The sequence below is a fragment of the Mustela erminea genome, chromosome 7, assembly GCF_009829155.1.
Source record: "Mustela erminea isolate mMusErm1 chromosome 7, mMusErm1.Pri, whole genome shotgun sequence".
NCBI lineage: Eukaryota > Metazoa > Chordata > Mammalia > Carnivora > Mustelidae > Mustela > Mustela erminea.
The window spans coordinates 129,043,864-129,068,981 of record NC_045620.1 but is presented as its reverse complement, the minus strand read 5'-3'; the positions used below and the strand labels follow the sequence as shown (position 1 = coordinate 129,068,981).

Here is a 25,118-nt window from a genome sequence, read left to right as displayed (position 1 = left end):
TTATTATAATAAAATAGAACAATTATAACAATATACTATGAAAAAGAGTTAAGTGAATGTGGTCTCTCACTTTCTCTATCTCTCAAAATAACTTATTATACTGTAGTCACCCTTCTTCCTGTGATGTTGTAAGATGATAAAATGTCTAGGGTATGAGATAAAGTGAGGTGAACAGTATAAGCATTGCGACATAGCACTGGGTAGGCTACTCTTGACCTTCTGACAATATAGGAGGAGGATCACCTGCTTCCAACCAAGGCTTATTGAGGGAAAGGAGGGTGAAAATGGCAGCAGAGAAAAAGGATCCTAGGCTTACCTCTTCCCAAAGGTACAACTAGGTAACTATCAAATCATCTTAAATACCCCAGAAATTGGTCTGAAAACTGGCAGATGAAACTGCACAACTAAAACTAAAGAAGAAGCCCCATCGAAGAATGTAGAAAGGGCCAAGATATGGTTTGGGAGAGAAACAGGTCATGACCACTGCAGTGGGGAGGGTGCCATGGTCACAGAGAAGGTGAGATACAGACTAGCACACAAGGGAGTGCAAGGGGGAAATGAATCTCCATAGCAATTGGCTTGGAAAGCAAGAGGGGCTGAATTTCATGAATTTCCACAGGTTCATCTCTGATGAACATAGATGTAAAAATCCTCCACAAAATACTAGCAAACTAAATCCAATACATTAAAAGAAAAAGAAAAATCATTCACCAGGGCAGTTCAACATTCACACATCAATCAATGAGATATTTCACATCAACAAGAGAAAGGAAACATATGTGCGCCCAGGAATATTACTCAGTCATAAAAAAGAACGGAATCATACCATTTGCAACAACATAGATGGATCTAAATAGTATAATGCTAAGCAAAATAAGTCAGAGAAAGAAAAATACCATATGATTTAACTCATATGTGGAATTTAAGAAATAAAACAAACAAGCAAAGGAAAAATAGACAAACCAAGGAGCAGATTCTTAAATATGAAGAACAAGGTGATGGGTACCCGAACGGAGATGGGTGAAACAGGTGATGGGAACGAAGGAGTGCTCCTGTAGTGATGAGCACAGAGTAATGCGTGGAACTGTTGAATCACTATACTGTACTTTTGAAACTAATGTAACGTTAACTGACTGAAATTAAAGTAAAAATTTAAAAAACATCAATCTTTACAATTAGGAGAACAAAACTCAAATGGCAAGAAGTCAAGAGTTATATAAATATATAATGAAGTCACGTTTTATTAAATATATAATGTTTTATTAAATATATAATAAAATCAAAAATGTTTTAAAATGTTTTCAGGGGGTGCCTGGGTGGCTCAGTGGGTTAAATCCTCTGCCTTGAGCTCAGGTCATGATCCCAGGGTCCTGGGATCGAGCCCCGCATCGGGGTCTCTGCTTAGCAGGGAGCCTGATTCCTGCTCTCTCTCTCTCTCTCTCGGCCTGCCTCTCTGCCTACCTCTCTGCCTACTTGTGATCTCTGCCTATCAAATAAATAAATAAAATCTTTTAAAAAATAAAATAAAATGTTTTCAGGTTTACTGAGGGTGACTGAAGCCTCGGAAATCAAAAGTATAGCTAAGGGAGGGGGGGACTACTGTATCTGAAATAGTAAAGGAATGTTCCTATACAGTCCAAACCGCGCCCCCAGCACAACAGTGTTCCATGGGAATGGACGCAAATTCCCTACCTGCCTGATGGTGTTGCTAGATGGAAAATAAAATAGTGACATGAGAGTGCTTGATTACAAAGTCAGAAAAATCTACATCCAAGTATGGAATTATAGGTTTGTTTGTATTTTCCTCAGAAAATCAGCATTTCAAAACATTTTCTTGAAAAAAGCAGAGGGCATTAAAAGCTTTAACTCAGAGGACACTACGGTATGAGAGGGTAGGATGGAAGTAGAGCGTGCATTCAATTCTTTTCCTGCACATTCAGAGAGTAAACAAGTGGTGAACCCGAGAGCAGTCACCTTGAGGCTGCCCTGGCGGGCGGGAAGCCCAGCCAATGAGAGGGGCGCCCAATGGAAGAGCAGCAAGAATGGCCTTCAGCCAAGTACAGATCTCACTTTCTATTCTGAGCTGTACTTAAAGCTTGCTTCCCCTTTTGGCATACATCCTATCTTTAATAAAACAGAAGACAAAGTGGTCTGTGTGAGAAAGAGGCAAACCTCAGGAAATATTATCAATGACCCACCCCTGACCCCCAGTCAGGCAGAAACTCAGCTGCCCAGAATTCTCTTATGAATCTGCATGTGGTTTGTCCAGGATGCTGTATTTCCTGTAATCACTCCCACTCTACTCCCTGTCATTGTAGAAACAAGGACATCAGTGATACTGCATCACCTCCCACTTGGCTCCTACCCTCCTCCCAATATGGCTTCCCAAGCTGATCCACAACAGATTTGTTGCCTGGTAAGATCAGTGCTCAATAAACATTTGATGAATGAATGACTGAGTGAATGAATGATCATTCATTCACTGCATGAAGGGGCATGATGAGACTTTGAAGCTTGACCCTGACCTTTGGAAAACTCTTCATACATGAACAATAACATACATGGTGGTTTATCATGAGCTAATATGGTTGGGCTTCCATAAGACCCTCAGCAGGTCTCAGAATTGGTATGTTCTGGAGACAGTTTCAGATCAGTCTAATAGTTCCTTGAAGCACAGTGTCAGAGGGATGCCCATGTTCAGCCCCTCTCTACTGATATCAGAGGAATGTGTCTCTTGGTTGTGATGTATAAAAATAAATCCATAGCAATTACAATAAACATTCATTGAGCATTTATGACTCTTCTAAGAGTTTCACACAGATATACGTATAGTTCTTTCAGAGGATTCAGGATTGTTATAATCTCCAATTTACAGATATGAAAAATAAGACCGAGAAAGGCTAAGATACCTACGCAAGCCATACAGGTTGTAAATGACAGACCCAGGCATCTAATCCAGGCAGGCTAACACCAGAGTTTGCACTCTCAACGACCATACTGCCTCAAGAGGGGATGGGAGGAAACAGCCTGACTCCTGAGGGTAGATAGTGATGCTTGGAGTAGATTTCAGAGACAAGTACATACACAAGGATAAATGTGCTTTACTCAAATTTACAAAATACTGTTATTGCAAAATCGCACTGAGTTCTTATTATGTACAGGACATCCTGCTCTACAAAGTGCCTTCTACGAGCTTTACATACATTCTTGTTAATCTTGACAGGAATCTTGTATTTTTCAGAGGAGGGAAGTAAGACTCAGATACCAGATTAGGTCATGTAACTGGCCTAGGAGATATGGGATGCAAACCCATGTCTGTCTGACCATGTAACACCTGAGCTCTTCCCACAGAAGTACATGGCTTCTCCAGGATGAGATGAAGGTGCCCTGTTTCCCAAATTGGATTTTTTTTAAGATTTTATTTATTTATTTGAGATGGAGACAGTGAAAGAGAGCATGAGAGGGGAGAAAGTCAGAGGGAGAAGTAGACTCTCCAAGGAGCAGGGAGCCTGATGTGGGACTCGATCCCAGGACCCTGGGATCATGACCTGAGCTGAAGGCAGTCGCTTAACCAACTGAGCCACCCAGGTGCCCCCAAATTGGATTCTTGATATCCTTATGGCAACACATTGTAGTGTCTTGGATCTGACTCCCTGCCCCCATTCTTTCCTGGCTGGTTGTCCTTAAGGCTATTTATAAGACAATCAAGTGGAAGTCAACTAAGGTATCCTCTCTTTTCCATTTCCAGTTAAATTGGCTTAAACATGATTCTCCATAGGATTGGTATCCCACATCTTTCCAATATCTCCAAGGAATTTTCCTTTGAGCATATGTAAACTTCTCAGGATCAATCTACTTTTCAGACACCTCCACGTGAAATATCTGAAAGTATGGGGAATTTTGCCACCCATTCAGATGCTGGCTTTCCCACATCCCTCCTTTGATCAACTAAGAAACTTCCACCCTTGTTTTCTTACTGGATGTTTCTTTCTTCCCACATTCCACACAAGGATGTTAATTTCTGATTGGGTCTCTTCCAACGTAGAGAAAGTTTCTATACCTTTAATTTGTCCAGAATAGTGGGCTGAATCCCAGATTTTACCTTCCAATATTCCTCTTCATACTAAGAGTCAGGACTCACTTCTGGAACTTATACATCCAAACAATAATAAGACATATTATCATGGAGGGGAGCCTATCCACTTCATTCTGTTTGAAGTCTTTACCTCCAGAAAAGGAATGGGAAGCTATAGCAACTAAGTTTAATCACTACCAGGGAAATGGATGACTCAGCTCTCCAACCTGCATGCATATTCTCATCCTTCCAAACCCTCAGCTTCCACATAGTTCAAGCCAGATTCTTGTGACCAAAGCACAGTTTCCTAAGAAATATCCATCATCATTCCTCATAGCCAACAAAGGATATTTCCCCTCATCCGTCCCAGGATTCTGCTTCATATGTACTCCCCACTTGGACCTGGGTACTACTTTTTTCCATGGCTAGGTTCATCCCCACCAATGTGACACAATGTCCTGAGCCATTACCAGTGTAATCGCCACAGGCCCAAGTACAGAGAGCAATTTGTGAGTGTAGTCACCAGTCATCTTCCAATGACTACCTCCTCCCAAAAGTAGAAGTGGAAGTCATATAGCTCTCTACTCTCCAGGTCCTCAACTGTCAGGAATTTGACTTCAGATGGCTCAATCATACTCATAACATCATCTTCTCCAATCTGAGCTGTGGCCACCAGTGCTGCTCTTTTGTTCCAAGCTATTCCCTGAGAATAGACAATACCACTTCCCTTTACCTTTTGCCTAAAAATAATCGTTTTTATTAATACTGCAGAAATTCCTCAACTCTAGCTATCAGTTCAAATTCTTGTAGGAGAATTGTACCATAAAAAATGGTAGTCACTCACTTCAGTCATTCTTTGGATCAGTCTCTCTACTTTTAAAACCTCTTCAGAGGTGCTAATGAGTTGGTTCATGGTTTGTTTTTTTTTTTAATGTTTTAATTTTTTATTTTTTATAAACATATATTTTTATCCCCAGGGGTACAGGTCTGTGAATCACCAGGTTTACACACTTCACAGCACTCACCAAAGCACATACCCTCCCCAATGTCCATAATCCCACTGGTTCATGGTTTTTAAAAATGACGTGCAGATAGAAAGAAAACTTTCTTCCTTGGACTCTAAGGAAATTCTATCCAAATTACTCATTTCAAACAATTTTATTAGCCCAATAGTCATGGAGAGAGATATTTGACACTTCAAGGTTGTAGATGGATAATGTAGGGCCTCATAGATTTCCTGTCAGGTAGCTTCTTTCTCTGTCTGATGGATATTTCATCTCCATATTATAACATCTATTCATAATTCACATTCTTTCTGCCCAGTGCCTGAGAATATTCCCTTATTTACACTACAAATGTTTTCTCCCAAGGTATGTTTGCTAGTCACATGAATTCCAGTATGAGCCCAGTTACCTGAATATTATTGCTCAGTGATTTGATCAAAGACAAGCATATTTCCCATGGACCTCCTAAGCTCTGCTAGGACACATGAAATGCAAAGAAAGCATGGGTACAGAGATCCCAGTTTCCAAGATTCCTTCATGCCTACTGTGCTAGAAGATTTCTTGAGCCAAAATGTTTGCAAAGTACTGCATATAACTGACTTTCTGTCTGAAATATGGGGAAAGAGAGAAGCTGAGACTGTGAAGATACCCTTAAAGTTGTTTCATAAATTCCCTCTGGCTTTGGGGTGTTATTTCAAGGACAAGTACAGTATAGGTTGTTTAATTTGTCTTCTCCTCTCCACAAAAGTCTTTAGCAGTCATTGTAAGAACAAATCTTGGCTCTGTCCTAGGGTAAGAATTTTGTGTAAAATAGAGTCGGGTATTGTATAAAAGTGAAAGTTCATACTGAAAATAATTGTAACCCAAGTGTTATTTGATATGCCCTATCTTATGAAATAGCTCAGACCCAATTATACTTTTCAGTAATAAACCTGGAAGTAAGAGGCAGGGCAGTTGGCTTATAACTCATCTCTTAAAACCTACCTATGGTTTATCTGACTTGTGTGTGTGTGTGTGTGTGTGTGTGTGTGTGTGTGTTTCTTTTTAATCATACCATGATTCCCCCAGTAATATCTTTGTTCTTCAATATATTGGCTCTGGTGTCGAATTCATTCCTTTCCTTGATATCACAATATCTTCTATGTTACTCCATTAATTAATTAATTGATAGATAGATACAAAAACAGATCTTAAACAGATGTTTTTTGTTGTTCTGGGTTGAATTGTGACCCCCATCTCAAAAGATGGTGGACTCCTAGCCCTTAGTAACTTATTATAATATAGAATAATGAATATTACCTTATTTGGAAAGAGGGACTTTTCAGATGATCAGGTTACAAACGGGTCCTTATAAAGAAATGAGAAATGAGAGATAGAGACACATAGAAGGAAAATGATGTGAGCACAGGGAGATCACCACCTATAAGCCAAAGAATGCCTGAAGTGACCAGAAGCTGAGGCATAGATTCCACTTAAGATTCCTTTGAATGAACCAAACCTGACACCATCTTGATTTCACACTTCTCATCCACAGAACTATGAGACAATTTCTGTTATTTGAGGCATCCATTTTGTGATACCTTGTTACAGAAGCCCCAGAAAACATACAGTTATGTGGCAGGTTTTACTGAACATGGAGTAACTAGTATGGCAGGGGGTTTGGTTTATACTGTCATGATAATAATAAATTAAAATTAAGAAGTAAACATCCCTTCTCTTTAAATGTCCTCAACTATTTTTGTCATATTAGACAATAGCTCTCTTTCACCATCTCCCATGTCCTTGCTGGACTGCAAGCACACATTATTCATTATCTTAGCGTAGTGATGTAGCTGACCCTTCTGATTTCTAGACACTGACTAAATTCATGGTTTTAGGGTCTCAACCTCCACCTTCAAATAATCAATCAAAATGTTTCTCTGCCCACAGAAGTGCTCTTCTTCATTAGTAAATAGGTGTTTCCAGTAAAGACTCAAATCAGTCTTTAATGCACCTGCTCACCTGGTTGTCTAGCTTGCTACCCATCTCAGAGGCAGAGACTCTCTCTAAGGTCTGAGGCCTTCACTTTAGAGAGCCAAGCAGGTGACAAAGTCCCAGAAGAGACACCAGAAAAGATGAAGCCATTTCTCATATTAGGGCTCTGTTCTTACTCACTTCCTCCTCTTCCACTCAGCTGTTTTGTAAATCTCTCTCTTAAATAGCATACCTTTGTTTCTCTTTGCTGCCTTATCTCTCATGGGGGCAATTCTCTGACTATATTTGAGAATATTAGAAACAAGGCAGCACAGAAGCAGCCCAGAGTTCAACTCGGAAACGTCTTAGGCCTTAATTAGAATAGATAAAGCATGACTTGCTATTGTCTTGCATGAGTAATTTCAATTGTTTTCTTACACATTCTTCACTCTCTTCCCTTCCCTTTCTTTCTTCATAGTAAGTGAACATTTACAAACTATAATTCTTCACTCAGTCAATGAAATGTTTTCCATTATCTGGGCTGTGGGTAAGTATTTGTGATTCTTCATTCATTTTCCAGCTTGGAGGCCATCCGAATTCAATGAGGCCACTCTTTCTACCAAGTCCTAATGGAAATCATTTTTCTCCTCCTGACATTCACTTCAGATCAAAAATAATGAAAACACATTTGGGATCATGAAACAGTGGTAGTAATCTGGAATTAGGATTCAAAAGTCTTGGGTCTGATTTTCAGTTTGGCAATATATTTTTTGTGTGATTTTTGAGCAAGTTACTTAATCTCTCAAGACCTCAGTTCCTCTACCTGTACAATGGAGGTAATAATATCCAAAACTGTTCTTCCAGGTCAGTTAACACTTCCCTTGCTCCTCTTCCAGTTATCTGTGTCTCAATAAATAGCATATCTATTCTCTTAGGTCTGTAGAAACATGTAGAGAGAGTTTTGATCCATACTCCCACTTAAACCCACCCTTCTCCAACTTACCACCAGATAGAGTTAAATCTACTCAAAATTCCTGCAAATAGTCCAGTTCTGTCCAGCTGTACTGCCAAAACTTTAGTCCAAGTGGCATAATCTGTTGTGACACTGAAAGGTTTCCTAACTAATATCCCATTTAATCTCTTCAGACCATGACAATTCTCAGATTAAATATTCTTTAAAAATGTCTTCCATTGTATGTATACACCACATCTTCTTTATCCATTCACCTATCAATGGACATTTAGGTTGCTTTCATCATTTGGCTATTGTAAATAATGTTGCAATAAAGACCAGGGGTACATGTATCCCTCTGAATTAGTGTTTTCATATTCTTTGGGTAAATACCCAGTGGTTTAATTACTGTGTCATAGGGTAGTTCTACTTTTAATTTTTTGAGGAAACTCCATATTGTTTTCCACAGTGACTGGACCAGTTTGCAACCCCACCAATAGTGCACAAGTATATCTTTTCCTCCACAGCCTCACCAACACCTGCTGTGTCTTGTGTTGCTGATTTTAGCCATTCTGACAGGTGTGAGATGATATCCCATTGTGATACACACATGCACACACACACTCACACACTCTCTCTCTTTCTCTCTCTCTCTCTCTCAATGAAATACTATTCAGCCATAAAAAGAATGAAATCTTGCCATTTGCAACAACATAGCTGTATCTGGAGAATATAGTGCTAAGCAAAATAAACCAATCAGAGAAAGACAAATACCATATGACTTCACTTATATGTGGAGTTTAAGAAACAGAGATGGGTGAAATCAGTGAAGGGGAGAAAAGTACATTTATCTTAATGAACACTGAGTAATATATGGAATTGTTCAATCATCATCCTGTACACTGAAAGGAAGAAGACACTGTATTTAACTCTACTGAAATTTTTAAAAATAATAAAAATTTAAATTTAAAAAATGTAAATAATAAAATAAAAAATGTCTTCTAGAGTAAGCTACTCTTTGCCCACAACGGTTTCAACCAGAGATGAAATAGAAGCTTAAGCCTCTGTGTTTGTTTTGCCCTGAAGAACATGTTAGGATGATTTTAATTAGATGATCACCTTTAAAAATCAGATTTCATATAGAATTTAGACTAACATCTCTTGAAAAATTAGAAGATTTGGTCACCTGCATTTGATTTCCTATGGCAACAAGCATTTGGAGAAGAATAGTTATTCAAAATTTGGGCAAGACCTGCTTCTCCAACTTTGTCTCAATCCTCACCACTATTGTCTTCTAGGAGATCCACTCATTACAGAATATACCTGCTTGATCTCAGTAGGCATTTGAGTCTCTTCTGGGTAAAGTGAGGGAAAAGAAGATGGATTTTTCCAGTTTTTATAGAGGGTCTAGCCTAATCAGAAGTTACTTCCTCATGTCTGGGCTGTATCCATGACTGCATATTTAGATATGGAACCTTGTAAGTCTTTACTCTGAAAGACTATGCAGAACAAATGTTTATTGGGAAAGTGGCAATTATACATGTAATTTTTTTCAATAAAAAACCTATTACATGCTAGAATGCAAATAACTGACAATACCAAGATGCAAAGCAATAGGAATTCTCATTTATTGCTGGTGAAAATGAAAAACAAAGTACCAATTTTGGAAGATAATCTGGCAGCTTCTTATAAAACTAAACACAGCCTTACCATACTATCACATAATCATGCTCTGAGGTATTTACTCAATTGATTTGAAAACCTATGTCCACAAGAAACTTGAATGTAAATATTTATAGTAGTTTCATTCATAATAACCAAAAACTGAAAGCAATCACGATGCCCTCCAATAGGTGAATGAATAAATAAACTGTGGTACATCCATTCAATAGAATATTATTCACTGATGAAGATAAACAAGCTATGAAACCATGGAAAAAGAGAGAGATAAATCTTCATCTATTTCTTAGAGGAAGAACCAAAGCTACATGCTTTATGGTTCCAATTATATAACAATGTGGAAAAGGCCAAAGTAGATATGTAGATAAATAGATTAATGATTGTCAGAGAGTAAACAGTTACACAGTAAACTAGGTTCCCTCTGCCACACCAGCTGAGTGAAAAATAAAATATAGCAATAAAGGGGTGACTGTGTGGTTCAGTTGATTGTGCATCTGGCTTTGGCTCAGATCATGATCCTGGGGTCCTGGGATCGAGTCCTTGGGATCGAGCCCCATATCAGACTCCCTGCTCAGCACAGAGTCTGCTTTTCCCTTTCCATATGCCCTTCCCACCCCACTCCATTCTCTTTCTCTCCTGCTTCTCTATCTCAAATAAATACATAAAATCTTTAAAAATATATGTATAACAAGACAAAAAAAAAAAAAAAAACCTCTTCTAAAGATCTACCTTCTATTCTTAGCTAGGAATACCTTAGCTAGGAATACCTGTTTCTTGATACTATTCCTTAACTGGGATCAACCATATTAGTAGCCTACAACAATATATGTACTCTCTATACACACACACTCTGTTAAAAATTGGACTCAAGAATGTAACTTGAACCTGAGACTATAACCACCACATCATTCCACACTAAGTTTGGAATTTACCTGAGGGAAGATTGTCTCTGAAGAATAGATTCCTTGTCCATTTGCTTACTCACTTGCAAGCAGAGAAGCTTACCAACTTGCAGAGAGACTTTGAAGATAGCCCTGGGCCCAGAGCTCAAAGATTCATGAGGAAGGCAATGAAAGAGAGATATGGGTTGAGACAACTGTAAACTTGAGAGGTCAAAGGTAACTCTGTAATTTAAAGTATGACCTATTTCCATACGAATTTTTAGGATTATTTGTTCCAGCTCTTTGAAAAATGTTGATGGTATTTTGATAGGGATTGCATTGGATATGTAGATTGCTCTGGGTAGTATAAACATTTTAACAATATTTGTTCTTCCAACCCATGAGCATGGAATGTTTTCTAAATCTTTGTGTTCTCCTGAATCTCTTTTATAAGTGTTCTATAGTTTTCAGAGTACAGTACCTTTACCTCTTTGGTTAGGTTTATTACTAAGTGTCTTATGAGTTTCAGTACAATTTTAAGTGGGATTGAATCATTAATTTCTGTTTGTTCTGTCTCATTGTTGGTGTATATAAATGAAACTGGTTTCTGTGCATTGATTTTATATCCTGCCATGTTGCTGAATTCCTGTATAAGATCTAACAATTTTTTGGAGGAGTTTTTTAGGTTTTCCACATAAAGTATCATGTTATCTGCAAAGAGTGAGAGTTTGACTTCTTCTTTGACAATGGATAGCCAGAGAAATGTTGAAAAAGAAAACCAAAGCTGATGGTATAACAGTTCTAGACCTCAAGCTGTATTCTAAAGCTGTAATTGTCAAGACAGTATGATAAGTGCACAAAAATATACACATAGATCAACGGAACAGAATAGAGAACCCAAAAGCAGACCCTCAACTCTATGGACAACTCATCTTCAACAAAGCAGGAAAGAATATTTAGTGGGAGAAAGACTGTCTCTTCAACAAATGGTGCTGGGAAAATTGGACAGCCAAATGCAGAAGAATGAAACTGGACCATTTTCTTATACCATACTAAAAAATAGACTCAAAATGGATGAAAGCCTAAATGTGAGGTAGGAATCCATCAAAATCCTAGAGGAGAACACAGGCAGTAATTTCTTCAACATCGTCCACAGCAACTTCTTGCAAGACACATCTCTAAAGGCAAGAGAAACAAAAGGAAGAATGAACTATTTGGACTTCATTAAGATAAAAAGCCCTGCACAGCAAAGGAAACAGTCAACAAAACCAAAAGACAACCTACAGAATGGGAGAAGATATTGCAAATGACATATCTGATAAAGGTTTATTATCCAAGATTTATAAAGAACTTATCCAACTCAACACCCAAAAAACAAATAATCCAGTCAAGAAATGGGCAGAAGACATGAACAGACATTTCTCCAGAGAAGACATACAGATGGACAACAGACACATGAAAAAAATGCTCAACATCACTCAGCATTGGGGAAATACAAATCAAAACCACAATGAGATACCATCTCACACCAGTAAGAAAGGTTAAAATTAACAAGTCAGGGAACAAATATTGGTGATGATGCAGAGTAAGGGGAACCCTCTTACACTGTTGATGGGAATGCAAGCTAGTACAGTCACTCTGGAAAACAGTATGGAGTTTCCTCAAAAAGTTAAAAATAGAGCTACCCTATGACCCAACACTACTAGGTATACCTAGGTATACTAGGTATTTACCCAAAGGATACAAATGTTGTGATCTGAAGGGGCACCTATAAGTACCCTAGTACTTATAGCAGCAATGTCCACAATAGCTAAACTATAGGAAGAGCCCAGATGTCCATTGACAGATGAATGGATAAAGATTATATTTATATATATATATACTATATATATATAATATATATATATATATAAATAAAACTCAGCCATTGAAAAGGATTAAATCTTACCATTTGCAATGACGTGGATGGAACTGGAAGGTATTATACTAAGCAAAAGATGTCAGAGAAATACAAGATCATGTTGTTTCACTCATATTTGGAATTTAAGAAATAAATCAAAGGATTATAGGGGAACAGAGGGAAAATAAATTATGACAAAATCAGAGAGGGAAACAAATCCTAAGAGACTCTTAAATATAGGAAACAAGCTGAGGGTTGCTGGAGGGAAAGTGGGTGGGGGGATGGAGTAACTGGGTGATGGGCATTAAGGAGAGCATATGATGTAATGAGCTTTGAGTATAAATGCAATTGATGAATAACTGAACTCTACATCTGAAACTAATGTTACCCCATATGTTAATTAATTTAAATAAAATAATATAATTTTAAATATAAAATAAATAAAGTATGGCCTAAATGCTAGTAGCTTCTAGACAACCAGAGTAGCCACTTATCCTCCCTTAAGGAAGAGCTACTATATGGTGGAAAGAGATATAGAAGTTCACTCCCTGGTACTTTCCTAAGTTGGAAGACATGGGGAGAGAAGAGCTTCCCATCCATTCTCATTTCACCCAGCCAAAGGAATCTTGCAATTTCACATGTAAGCATTGGCAAATCGATGGTAAGTAAGATCTGTAATGGAGATACTGCATGTTAAATATTTGATGCAAGATTTGCAATGACCAGAGGGCCCTAATACAACGATGGTGGGAACAGAGAAGTTTGCATATATGTGTGTAATAGGTATATTGTAAGGACTTTATATTTCTCTTGGCTTCCCAATTCCTGACCATCTCCCATTTTTCCACACCCATCCACCCTCAACATATGCACATACACAAATCACAAACTGAGGACAGTTGTGTTGCTTGAGTTAGGCAAAAAAGTATCACATCTATGAAAGCACACTGCCAGGAGAGGTCATTGGTCATGGATATCCAACAGGGAACAAGATGCTTCTGTGCCATATAAGGTAACCAACTGTCTAGGTTTACCTGGGACTGAGGGGTTTCCCAAGACATAGGACCTGCTGAGTTAAAACTGGTTAAGTCCTGGGCAAATCAGGATAAGTTAGTCATCCTAACATTTTAGGCAAGTGGATAGATGAACAGCTCTAATCTTTATTATCTTAGACTTATCCCAGTAGTCTCAGGTTCAAGGCATATACTTAGAAGAGTCAAATTCCTCTATGACCAACATAGAGGATGACATTCTTTCCTTCCTTTACTCTTGGGCAAGCAGAGCAGTACACCAGGACGCTGCTGTGTGTCTGCTTAAAAAATGTTCAGGAAAGAAAAGAATAATTACAGTGACTTCTTGCTTTAAATTACCTTTTATAGCCTCCCCCATTCCCACATCCACAAAAATCAAGGTCAGTGGGAATGATATGTAGAAGTCATACATCCTTATGCTCACAGATTCAGGATAGACTCAGAGAGGAGAATGGCTCCTGGGAAGGCAAAAGAAAATATTTCTTGGTGGGGGAGAGGGGGCAGAAGGATGAATCCTTTGTCAAATAAAGATATGCTGTGAAGAAAGTAGAGTAAATTAGGTGCCTGGATGTCTCAGTTGGTTAAGCATCTGACTCTTGGTTTCAGCTCAGGTCATCAGGACATGATTTCATGGGTCGTGAGATCGAGCCCCGTGTCAAGTTCTGTGCTCAGTGGAAAATCTGTTTGAAATTCTCTCCCTCTGCCTCTTCCCCCCTCAAATAAATAAATTTTTAAAAAGAAAGGTAGAATAAATTACATTAGTACACTCCAAAGAAAATACAGTGTCCTGAGAAAATACAGGAAACTGAAAAGAATGGAAGAAACAAGTCAAGATGTGAGATGACAATCTTGTAAATTTTCACAAGGCAAAGTCAACAACCTTCTTGGGCAAATTATATTTAAAAAAGGAAATACTGGCAAGTGTGAAGATAACAGTTTTGGGGGCAATGAGGATCAAGACTATGCAAAGACAAATCATGCCAGACATGTGGTTATTTTTAATTTGGAAATTATGAAGCAGAAGAAAGAAAAACATAACTGTAATAGATCTTGATTTTTATTAAGTGCTTGACATCATCTAATGAAATCACACTTGAAACATTCATCGAAATTGTCTCAGATTAAAGCAGAAATTGCAAAGAAAGATGTGTGGGAAATAGCAATTAACTAGGTCTCTCGGGAGGTGAGTGGTTAGATAATGTCGAGTCTGGTGCTGGGTCCAGCTCAGTTTGTGTCTTCATTAATGGTGTGGTGAAGACAGCCACAATGATTGAACTAAACCTCACCCTGGCTTAACTGGTGGTGGGAGGGGAGGAAACTAGGTTGGGTTATTTGTTAAAAACATATTTGTGAGGACAGATTCACTCATCCTTTAGCACCAAGATGCTAATACAACAGATGAGCAGTAGCAATACAAGATCAAGTTTAATTCTGAACCAACACTTCCAATAGACTGAAGGATCTTCAATTCCCAGGAGAACATAGTTTTGTTTGTTTGGTCTAGTTTGGTTTGGTTTATGACTATAAGCTCTTCTGAAGAGTTATGCTATACAAGAAATAGCTGGAGAGAAATAAAAGTTCCAAAAAGGCTTTAATTTTTTTTTTTTAAGGGGGAAAAGTACCACTGTTTTTTTGTTGTGGTGATGGTGGTTTTTCTGATGGGAATCATGCAGTAGAGAAAACATGGAATTTGAGAGGAAGAGGAAAGAATGCTAGAACAACTGCACTGAGTAGACAAAAAGGCTCAACCTTCCTAAGACTGCTGATAGTTTACCTGTATTAATGGGGACTATTGGGAGAGGGTGGATAGGTGGATATGTGGTAATGGGGCATGAGAGAAGCTGGTTCTGACTGCTCTATTTTCAGGGATATAAAGTACTGTTACTAGACTGTGACCTACAGACAGGCACTGATCCACCAACCATGGGATTCTGGCTTTCAGTGAAATGAAGGTACAAACTTATGTGTTTAGAAAGTATTGTGGCAAATTTTCAGAATGTTTGATGTCTGTTCAATATGTAATCTTAACAATGTTATAATATTAAACTACATGTTTTTTAAAGATTTTATTTAGCCACCTGAGAGTGAAAGAGAGAGAAAGCACACTGAGGGAGAGGGAGAAGCAGACACCCCACCAAGCAGGGAGCCTGACACAGGGCTCAATCATGACCAGAACCAAATGTAGACACTTGACAGACTGAACCACCCAGATGCCCCAGCTGTATGTTAACTAACTGAAATTTAAATAAAAGCTTTAAAAAATTAACTTACAGTTTTGCTCTTTTTCTTCTTTTTTCTTTTTTTGTACACCAGAATATATACCTATTGTATTTTACCAAAGAAAGATATTGGAAATTTTTAAAATTTGGAAATTAAAAATGAGCAACATACTAGAAAAAGAGAAGGAAGGAAGGAAGGAAGAAAGAAAAAAAGGAATAAAAGAAGAGGAAGAAGAAAATAAAAAATAAAGAAAGAAAGAATTGTCCTTCCCCACTCACAGTTTGAGAAGCAAACTGTGTTAGGTGTCAAGACTACCACCAACTCAAAAGCGGGGAAGAATAAACAGGTGTTAGAAATCTGAGGCCAGAGGAGATGTGAAATAATCAGAGAAATGCAAGAACAAATGGACTACTGTAGGGGCTCCTGAAGTGTGGTTATTAGAGGAGCAGCACTTAAAAACTTGTTAGAAATGCAAATTCTCTACTTCTACCCTGAATCACTGAATGAGAAACTTAGCAATATGTTTCTATGAAGTCCTCCAAGAGACTCTGATATATACAAATGTTGAGAATCAATGGACTTGAGAAATGTAGTAGAATTAGTGGGAACAGCACCGGCTTCACTGAGGTTAGAATTCATAAATTTAAAGTGATTTCAGAAAGCACAGCTCAGAATTTTTATCCTTCTGACACCTCCATTTTAGGACTTCTGACTTATAGAATTGTCAAATAATAAATTTGTCTTGTTTTAAGTCACTAACTTTGTGGTTGTTTATTACAGCAACAACAGGAACCCATAAGAATGTACATGATCTTCCACATTCTTTCTTCCCCACCCATAGTTTGGGCACAGAGGATCCAGTAGAAGACCCCAAATCCCTGATGGACAATGGAACTAGAATGCTAGCAGTCTGGGTCCTGGTATCACTACTTAGAAAACCACCTGTCTTAAACTGAAATGTGAAAGAGAATTAAACAGCTATTCTGTTAAAACTTTGAATCTATCTTAGAGGGCCTAGCTGAAACTGACTAATATTGGTGGTGAGATTATGAGTCTCTTGATGGGAGTAAGAAGCAATAAGGAGTCTGCTCAGAAGCACACACAATACTGTGGCTCTCTCTTTGATTCTGCCAATGGTGTTACAGAGGTCACAAGAGATCTGGTAATTTTTATATATAGTAACTACAGCCTTGGGAAGACTATGACCACATCAAAGGAAAATAATTAGCATATATATTAATAAGGGTTTTTTGTGGTCTTATTGTGAATGGTAATTGATTGTGCCCTACAACTTCATGCCTTGATTAGATACGAGATATATGAAAACATTACTCATTCTTAATTCCTTAATGAGGAACATGTAAGTTCTCTTTGCTTTTACTTGGGACACTATTGACTATGGGGAAGACAAAAGATTGAAGTTCAAACAAATCAAGTGAACATAGCCAGCTTAAGAGGGTAAGTGTTAATCAATAAATGTACAGACTCCATGTTCTTTCAGATCTGTCTTCAGACTTAATTTGTTCTTCCTTTTAGACTATTTGGAAAAACACATATCCATTTGCACCAAGCTACATTCTGTCTGCCTTCTACATCTCCCAAGTTCAGTTTCACCAAAACATTAATTGCCTCTGTGCTCTTAAACCCACATTGACCTCAGCAATGGATACACCAAAAATCCTAGGAAGCATGGCCATAGAAGTGGAAACAGATTTCATAAATTGGAACAATTAAAGTGTTTATATGGAATAGTGTCTAAGACAATGGGGGAAATTCACATTAAACTGTCACTTAAGACCAGATTGTAAGTAGTCAAAAATAATTCTGCAGTGTTAGCCTAGATTAAATAGACAAATGATAGTGAGTATATACTTTGTTCTGAAATTTTAAGAGATGAATCATTGACATTTAAATGGGCACAATGTCAGGGTGCCTGGGTGGTCAAGTCAGTTAAGTGTCTGCCTTCAGTTCGTGTCATGATCCCAGGGTCCTGGGACGTGGTCCTATGTGGGCCTTCCTGCTCTGTGGGAAGTCTGCTTCTCTCTCTCCCTTTTCCCCTCCCCCTGGTCCTGCTTCCTCTCTCTCTCTCTTTCTCTATCAAATAAATAAATTCTTTAAAACATAATTTTAAAAAATGGAGACAGTGTTATTTTACTTTTTGATGCATAAAGCAGATTTTTTTTTAATTTTTTAATTTTGTGTTTCTTCTCAGCGTAACAGTATTCATTGTTTTTGCACCACACCCAGTGCTCCATGCAATCTGTGCCCTCTGTAATACCCACCACCTGGTTCCCCCAACCTCCCACCCCCCGCCCCTTCAAAACCCTCAGTTTGTTTTTCAAAGTCCATAGTCTCCCATGGTTCACCTCCCCTTCCAATTTCCCTCAACTTCCTTCTCCTATCCATCTCCCCTTGTCCTCCATGCTAATTGTTATGCTCCACAAATAAGTGAAACCATAGGATAATTGACTCTCTCTGCTTGACTTATTTCACTCAGCATAACCTCTTCCAGTTCCATCCATGTTGCTACAAAACTTGGGTATTCATCCTTTCTGATGGAGGCACAATACTCCATAGTGTATATGGACCACACCTTCCTTATCCTTTCGTCCGTTGAAGGGCATCTTGGTTCTTTCCACAGTTTGGTGACCATGGCCATTGCTGCCATAAACATTGGGGTACAGATGGCCCTTCTTTTCACTACATCTATATCTTTGGGGTAAATACTCAGTAGTGCAATGGCAGGGTCATAAGGAAGCTCTATTTTTAATTTCTTGAGGAATCTCCACACTGTTTTCCAAAGTAAAGCAGATTTTTAAATACAAAGAAGGAACAAAAAGATTCTACATTGAGTTCATTACCAAAGCTCTTTGAGAAGTCGGATGAAGTTGGATACTGAGAGCATAATAATTCCAGAATGTGAATGTAAACCACACTAGAAATTTTCTGAAAAACCAGCATTTCTTAATAATCTCCACATCTTCAGCATCAGTCATGGTACCTAAATAAGTTTTCAACAAATACATTTATCTTAATAAAAATAACATATGATCAATTTATTTGTACCACTTGGCAATACAGGTTTTCATTCAATTAGAATGAAAAGTAATTCTCCATGCAAAAAAAAGCAATAAATCCAATAAAAGTCACTCATTTGCAGAATAGCCCAATTAATTCCATTTCTGAAACTGTATGACAGAATGTAGCTCAATAGTCATCATCAGACAAGGATGGATCACTGACTGCAAAGTGGTCCGAGCCGAGACCCCATCAAGATACTGAGTTGTGTCATGTATATTCTCAAATTTGTATTTGCCTTTTGTCCCTGTCTAATCATGATGTTCCCTTGCTGGAATTTGAAATAACAACTTATATTAGCTGAGACTTTGGGGAGAATATTCATTATCAGCTATAGCTAGCTAAAGGACAAAATCATTGATTTTCAAAAACATTTTGAACTGTGACTAAATTACATGGTCAGAGCTTGAAATGATTAACAGTAAATCACAGAGGGCGATTTTTCTTTTCTAATAGCTGCGCAGCTACTGATGGCCCACACTGACATTCAGCAGTTGAAGCTGTAATAATTCAGAGGTTATAATTGAGCAACTCCCCCTTCTTCCCACCAATATCACATATGAATGCAATCACTTTTATTCCACTTCTATGATCCTCCCCTACCTCTGCCCTGTTCAAGATTCTCTAATAGATCTCTCTGATCTACCATGTTGTTTGGGGCTCAACTGCGGTTTCCCAGAATTCCTATGTTGAAGCATGAACCCCAGTACCTGAGAATGTATCATGTTTGGAAATGAGGCCTTTAAAGAGGTGATTTAGGTTAAAATAACTCAATTAGAGTGGACCTTAATTCCATCTAACTGGTGCCCTTATAGAAAGAGGACATTTGGATGCAGAGGGAAACACCAGGGGTTCAGGCACCGAGAGGAAAGATGTGTGAGCACAGGGCAAAGCCATCTACAAGCCAAGGAGAGAGACCTCAGAAGGCATCAAACCTGCTGACACCTTGATCTTGGACTTCAGCCTTCAGAACTTGAGAAAATAAATTTATGTTAAGCCACTCTGTCGGTGGTATTTTGTTATGGTAGCCCTAACAAATTAATGCACATCAAGTCTGAACTCTTTCTTGCATTAAAAATCTTGTCCTGGTGAATTTCCCAATTCACCAACATGTACCCTCAGAACTCACCCAAGAGCCCTACACATGTTATGAGATGTCCAATCTTTACCTTTCATCTTGAATGCCCCTGCTAGCGATGCTTTTTCTCTTCTTAACACCATTCATAAAGACCAAGTCAGCAGTAGCACAAAATCTGCTTTAATCTAACCCACATTGATCTCTTCCTACTCCTAACAGTTACCCGGTGTTGCCACATTGGAAACTGAACTATTGTATACCTATTCATATTCCCAAACATATTATCTCTAGTGAGAGCCATGAAGGCAGTATCATTAGTGCATAAAACAGAGGGTTGCATGGAGAGGCACTCCAAAACTATGGACTGAATGAATAATTCAAGTCCTCTCCACAGAGGACTTTATTATATTTTGTTTTTCACATGATAATTTTTTTATTTCTTAGTTTACTCAACTTGTTAAGAAATAGTAAATGTTTCTGGCTCTTTACTAGGCATTGAGGATTTAGAGATAAATCGTATCAATTTGGTCTTCTGGCTTACAGTTAGGTAAGTTGATTAATTAGGGCTAAAAGGTCTAGTAAATGTTATTTTCTCTTATTTTGTGCACAATTTATTTTCATAATTCTTACATAGTGAAGTACATCAGCAATCCATAGATACATGCTAAATAATTGAGGAAGATGATAGCCAACCTTGATCAGAGTCCTATATTCTCCAGCCAGGCTATAGCCTTTGCCCACCAAATGCCTGGGCAGCTCACCAAAGCAACTCCGTGCTTCTGGAAATGTCTATGCCACACGGCACAGGGGAAGGTCTGAGTGATTAACATTCATGTATTGATAATTCTGAAAAAGACAGCCAATCCTCTTTCCTCCACAAAAGGAGATGGCCCAGCCAGGACCAGGATAACCGAACTTAGGCTACTTCCTAGGTAGCCCATAAAAAGTTTCAGTCTACGTCTGATATCCCAACTAGCTAACTATGAGATAACTATGCATAGTGCCCTTTAAAGTGTCATAAGCATCCTGTGTAGATAATAAATTGTATGGTTGACCTAGACAGAGACAAATTACCCTGAGGAAGGCTATGGGACCAAGGAGGATCCCTTAAACATGTAAGAGTAGACAGCTTGTTTCATTTGTATCTCTTGTACTGACTTAAGGGAATATGGCAGACCCTCTTGGGCTCTTTTATGGGACACAACTGCCATGGCTTCTCTTTAGTCATTGACACCCCTAGTTCTAGAGCTTACTCCCATAGCAGTTCTCCCACACAGGCTGTCCTAACCACTCAGTAGACTCAGTGGGTATAATGGCACTTCTCCCCTTGTTCTGCTTCATCCTGACCCCTGTCTAGCACCTGTGTTCATGCTTACACCTGGAGTCCATTTTCAGACCGAGCTGGACTTACAAGCCATCCTGAACTCCATCCATTTTCCTCAGTGAGGTTAATGGTATTTCCATATTTCCATATTTCCCCAGAGGCATCCATTCATTGACTCATTCAATGAACAGGCATTAAGCTTGTACCATGTGTGAGGACTTATCCTGAGGCAGATGAATAGGAGGAATACCTGAAGTAGCAGCCACATGGCTTGAGCACTGCTGACAGCCAAGGCTTTCCTAGGGGCCGGACTATTACATTTAACCGTCCCAGGAGCTCTGGGGTGAGTATTGTACTGACACTATGGTATAGATGAGAAAGGTCAGAGTCAAAGAAGGCGGTTGCCTTACTTGCCCAAGATCCTTTGGAGAGGAAAGCCTAACTGTTGAGTTCAACCCCACTGCTCTTAATCACTTTGCTATCATTCTGCCCTGAGGGAAGTGCAGGTACAGTGGTGGTCGGGAGTGTGGTTCTGATGAGCCCGTGGTCGAGCCCTTTGCAGCTGGGAGCTAAGTGGTATGGGGGAGCAGCTCAGCGTTTGGAAATCAACTAGGCACAGAAGAAAATCCAGAGGGAGGAAAGGAACTGAAAGGGCCTGGTTTCCTTAACAACTAGATCTAGGTCCCCAGTGTGAAAGCGGCGAGGAGAGTGTACAAGTAGGATCGCCAAATAAACTGCCAGATGCCTACTTAAATTTGAGTTTCAGTTAAACAATGAATATTTTGGGAGTAAGTATGTTATATATGTGTGTATGTAAATATATTTTATGGTTCAATATTGTTTCCCCTGAGTTTGACATTTTTGTTGTTGTTTTTGTTGTTGTTGTTGTTAAATCTGGCAACCTTAATTTCAAGTCTACTTCTGGGTTTATTCCTCAGGTCAGGAAGTAGGAGGGACTCAGGAAGAGCCCCGCCTAGAGTGTAATATACATTTGGTGAGAGTATTGCCCCTATGTCCTCTCTAAAGAACCTGGAAGTTTGGGACAGAGAAAGAAGCTGACAGGCTGTTGGAGGATCAGAGGACATTAAACACAGCTTACCCCAGAGCCCAAAATGTGCTTCCTCCTCCTGCCTAATCCTATATTTAAAAATCAAATTTCCAAGGTAAACCCAAATACAAAATACCTGCTTATTAATTAGCTCCTGCTTAGATAGATTTAATGCATAAATCCCAATGTGGGCCAAAACCAGATAATCCCACAAAGTACATTAAGCATGACCTTGTTTCCAATGCAGTAACTCCTTATTAAAAAAAAAAAAAAAAAAAACTCCTTGGCATGATATCCAAAGCTGACCTCAAACTACCTTTTTAGACTCGTCTCTCTCCACCAAGTCCAGAAGTTCTGTCAAACACAAAGCACCTGAGAGCAGAGTCAACCAGCAACAGCCTTGAGTTTGCCTATGTTATTTCTCTCCCCAACAGAAACCCTACACATTATTTTTGTTTGTCAATACCCAAAGTCAGAGAAGCAATGATAGTCAAATAGTTCTCCACCATTGCCTTCTAGCGCATTATACCACCAAAATGCCTATCACTCCACTGGAATTATGAACACTCTATATAACCAGAGTCACGAAATGAATTCTCAAGGACATAACACTGATACGGCATTAAGAGTGCAAAGGTTTATTGATCAGTAGTATTTGTGAAGGGAAAAGAGAAAGAACAGGATCAGACAGGAAAAGCTGTCGAGGAGAAGCCAATCTAATGATGCTTTGCCAGCACAAGTGGGAGCTCCAGAACAAAAATTGGCCATCAGAGAAACTCCAAAATGGACATAAATGCCTAGGCCTTCATACCACTGCCTTGTGTAGCCTTTGGCCAATATCCAGCCTACAAATAGTGTGACTATAGCCAGATCTGAGGCAGACCCTGACAAAGTTAATAGTTAGAAGCTGTCAACTAATCACACTCCAAGGCTGAGTAAAGAGTGGGTTTGTTTGTTTGTTTGTTGTTTTTTTAAGAGAGACCATAAGAGGTACACCCCCATGGATACCACAGTTGGGAAGAAACTCCCAGGCAGGGCTAGTCTTAGAAATGTCTTCAGAGACATGTAACTCTGAAATATTCCTTAAAACTCTAGCATGACACTTGAATCTGCCATTTAGGGTACTAAAGATTTTTGAAATATAGGAGATCCTCAATATATTTCTTAAAATACATACACTCCTAGGCTAAACCCATTAGCACATGTAAAAAGTCATGACAACTGAAGCATGTTGGGGTTTGACCACCCGGGGCGAGGACCCATAGGAACTAAGCAACAGATGACATATTTGGTTGAGTTCAGGAATGCCAAAGGGAAAAGAGGATGCTAAAAAAGAGGCAAAACAATACAAGCCCCATTCTGAGCATGCTTCTGGCCCTTACGAGGAACATTAAGATTCCCTGACAGGTTACCTAGTGACCCAAACAAGTTAGCCCTGCCAGTGAATTCTGCTGGAGAGGAAACTCTTTCAATCTGGAAAGTTCATTTCAGTGCAGTAAGACTTATTGGAAGGAGCTTTTAAAGCTGAATAGACATCTAGAGTTCTCTGGCTTCTGCTGGGGCAGGATCTCTCATGGAAGCTCCCAAAGCCCCCAGAGAGCCCTTGTGCATTGCCTAAAGTCTGCCTTAAAGCAAACTCTCCTTACTGGAAGCCAAAGTCTTCCTCATACATGTAGTTTTTCAACAAGCATTTTATTCAGTGCTGACTGTGTGCCAGGCACCATGCCTTGCATTGAGGGTAGAGTAAGGAAATGAGACTGAATCCCTCTGCTAACAAAACTTCCCATTCAGAGGCCAAGAAGCAAATGCTCAGTTTCAATCAAAAATAAAGAGTTCTACTAAATATGTAAGAATAGGACACTGGGGAGGGGGAAGTCTCTTGGGGGGGTCAAGAAATCCTGCCAGAGAATCCAGAGAAACTGGCCTCAGAAAGGGAAATTCAGAACCAGATTCTATAATTTTATAAAATTTGGCCAGAAGAGTAAGAAAAGTTTCTAGGAAGTAGTCTATGCAAAGGCCAAGAAAAGGAAGGTTAACATATCTGGGAGCTGCCAGGAGTTGAGTACACCTGAAGGCAAGAGGCTGAGAATTAAAGGAGAAGAAATGGAGAAGCATTAAGAAATGCAGCTGGAGCGCCAGATTGTGAAGGGCAGAGTCTTGTATTAAGGAATTTGTATTCATCCTGAGGGCAATAAGGTGTCACTGAGTGATCTGAAACAAGGCCAGCCATAACTAAAGAAAGTGGGTTGGGTAAAAAGAGAGTTTCAGGCAAAGAGAAAAACTTGAACAAAGGAAGACCTTGAGGAAAGATGTTGCCTGGCTTGACCGAGAGACTGAAAGAAGGTCGGGGGTCTTGAACTCCAGCAGCTCCAGGGAATATGGAGAGAAGTTAGGCTGAAGAAATGGGAAGGAGCCTTCCCATGCAGAGGACTTGTATGCAGTGACAGAGACTGTAGCCTTCATTGTGTGAGTAACAGAAAGCTAGGGATGCTTTTAATCCAGGTGCCCAAAGAGATGCAAAAAATATATGGCTGTAATTTAGCTTCTGAAAAGATTTTTCTTGTTACAGTGTGGAGAATAGAGTAAGAGAGACAGGTGAACTTTTTTTTTTTAATTTTTATTTATATTCAATTACCCAACATATAGTTTTTGTAGTGTTCAGTGATTAATTAGTTGTGTGTAACACCCAGTGCTCATCAGATCACGTGCCCTCAGACATGTGAACTTTTGAGGACACTAGCTTAGAGACAGAAAGAGAAGATGGTACCTTGGACTTTGGTGAAAGCAGTAAAGATCAGATTTTCCGACTTGGATATCAAAATAACAGGACTTTCATGGGTGAGAGAGGTTTCTATCTTATGTAACTGGGTGGATGGTGCTGTTATTTACTCAGG

General features: G+C 39.0%; 1 long non-coding RNA gene across 4 annotated transcripts; it reads left to right on the top strand.

The window, feature by feature from the left end:
* Positions 1-242: 242 nt before the first annotated feature.
* Positions 243-16,630, top strand: LOC116596579. 4 transcript variants are annotated; one of them, XR_004288191.1, is made up of 5 exons: positions 243-338; positions 2,319-2,416; positions 7,511-7,579; positions 15,343-15,428; positions 16,477-16,630. It is a non-coding gene; the product is annotated as an uncharacterized LOC116596579 (long non-coding RNA). The 4 variants fall into 4 exon arrangements; XR_004288190.1 differs by lacking the exon at positions 7,511-7,579; XR_004288193.1 differs by lacking the exon at positions 7,511-7,579 and having other exon boundaries at positions 16,538-16,627.
* The last annotated feature ends 8,488 nt before the right edge of the window (positions 16,631-25,118 follow it).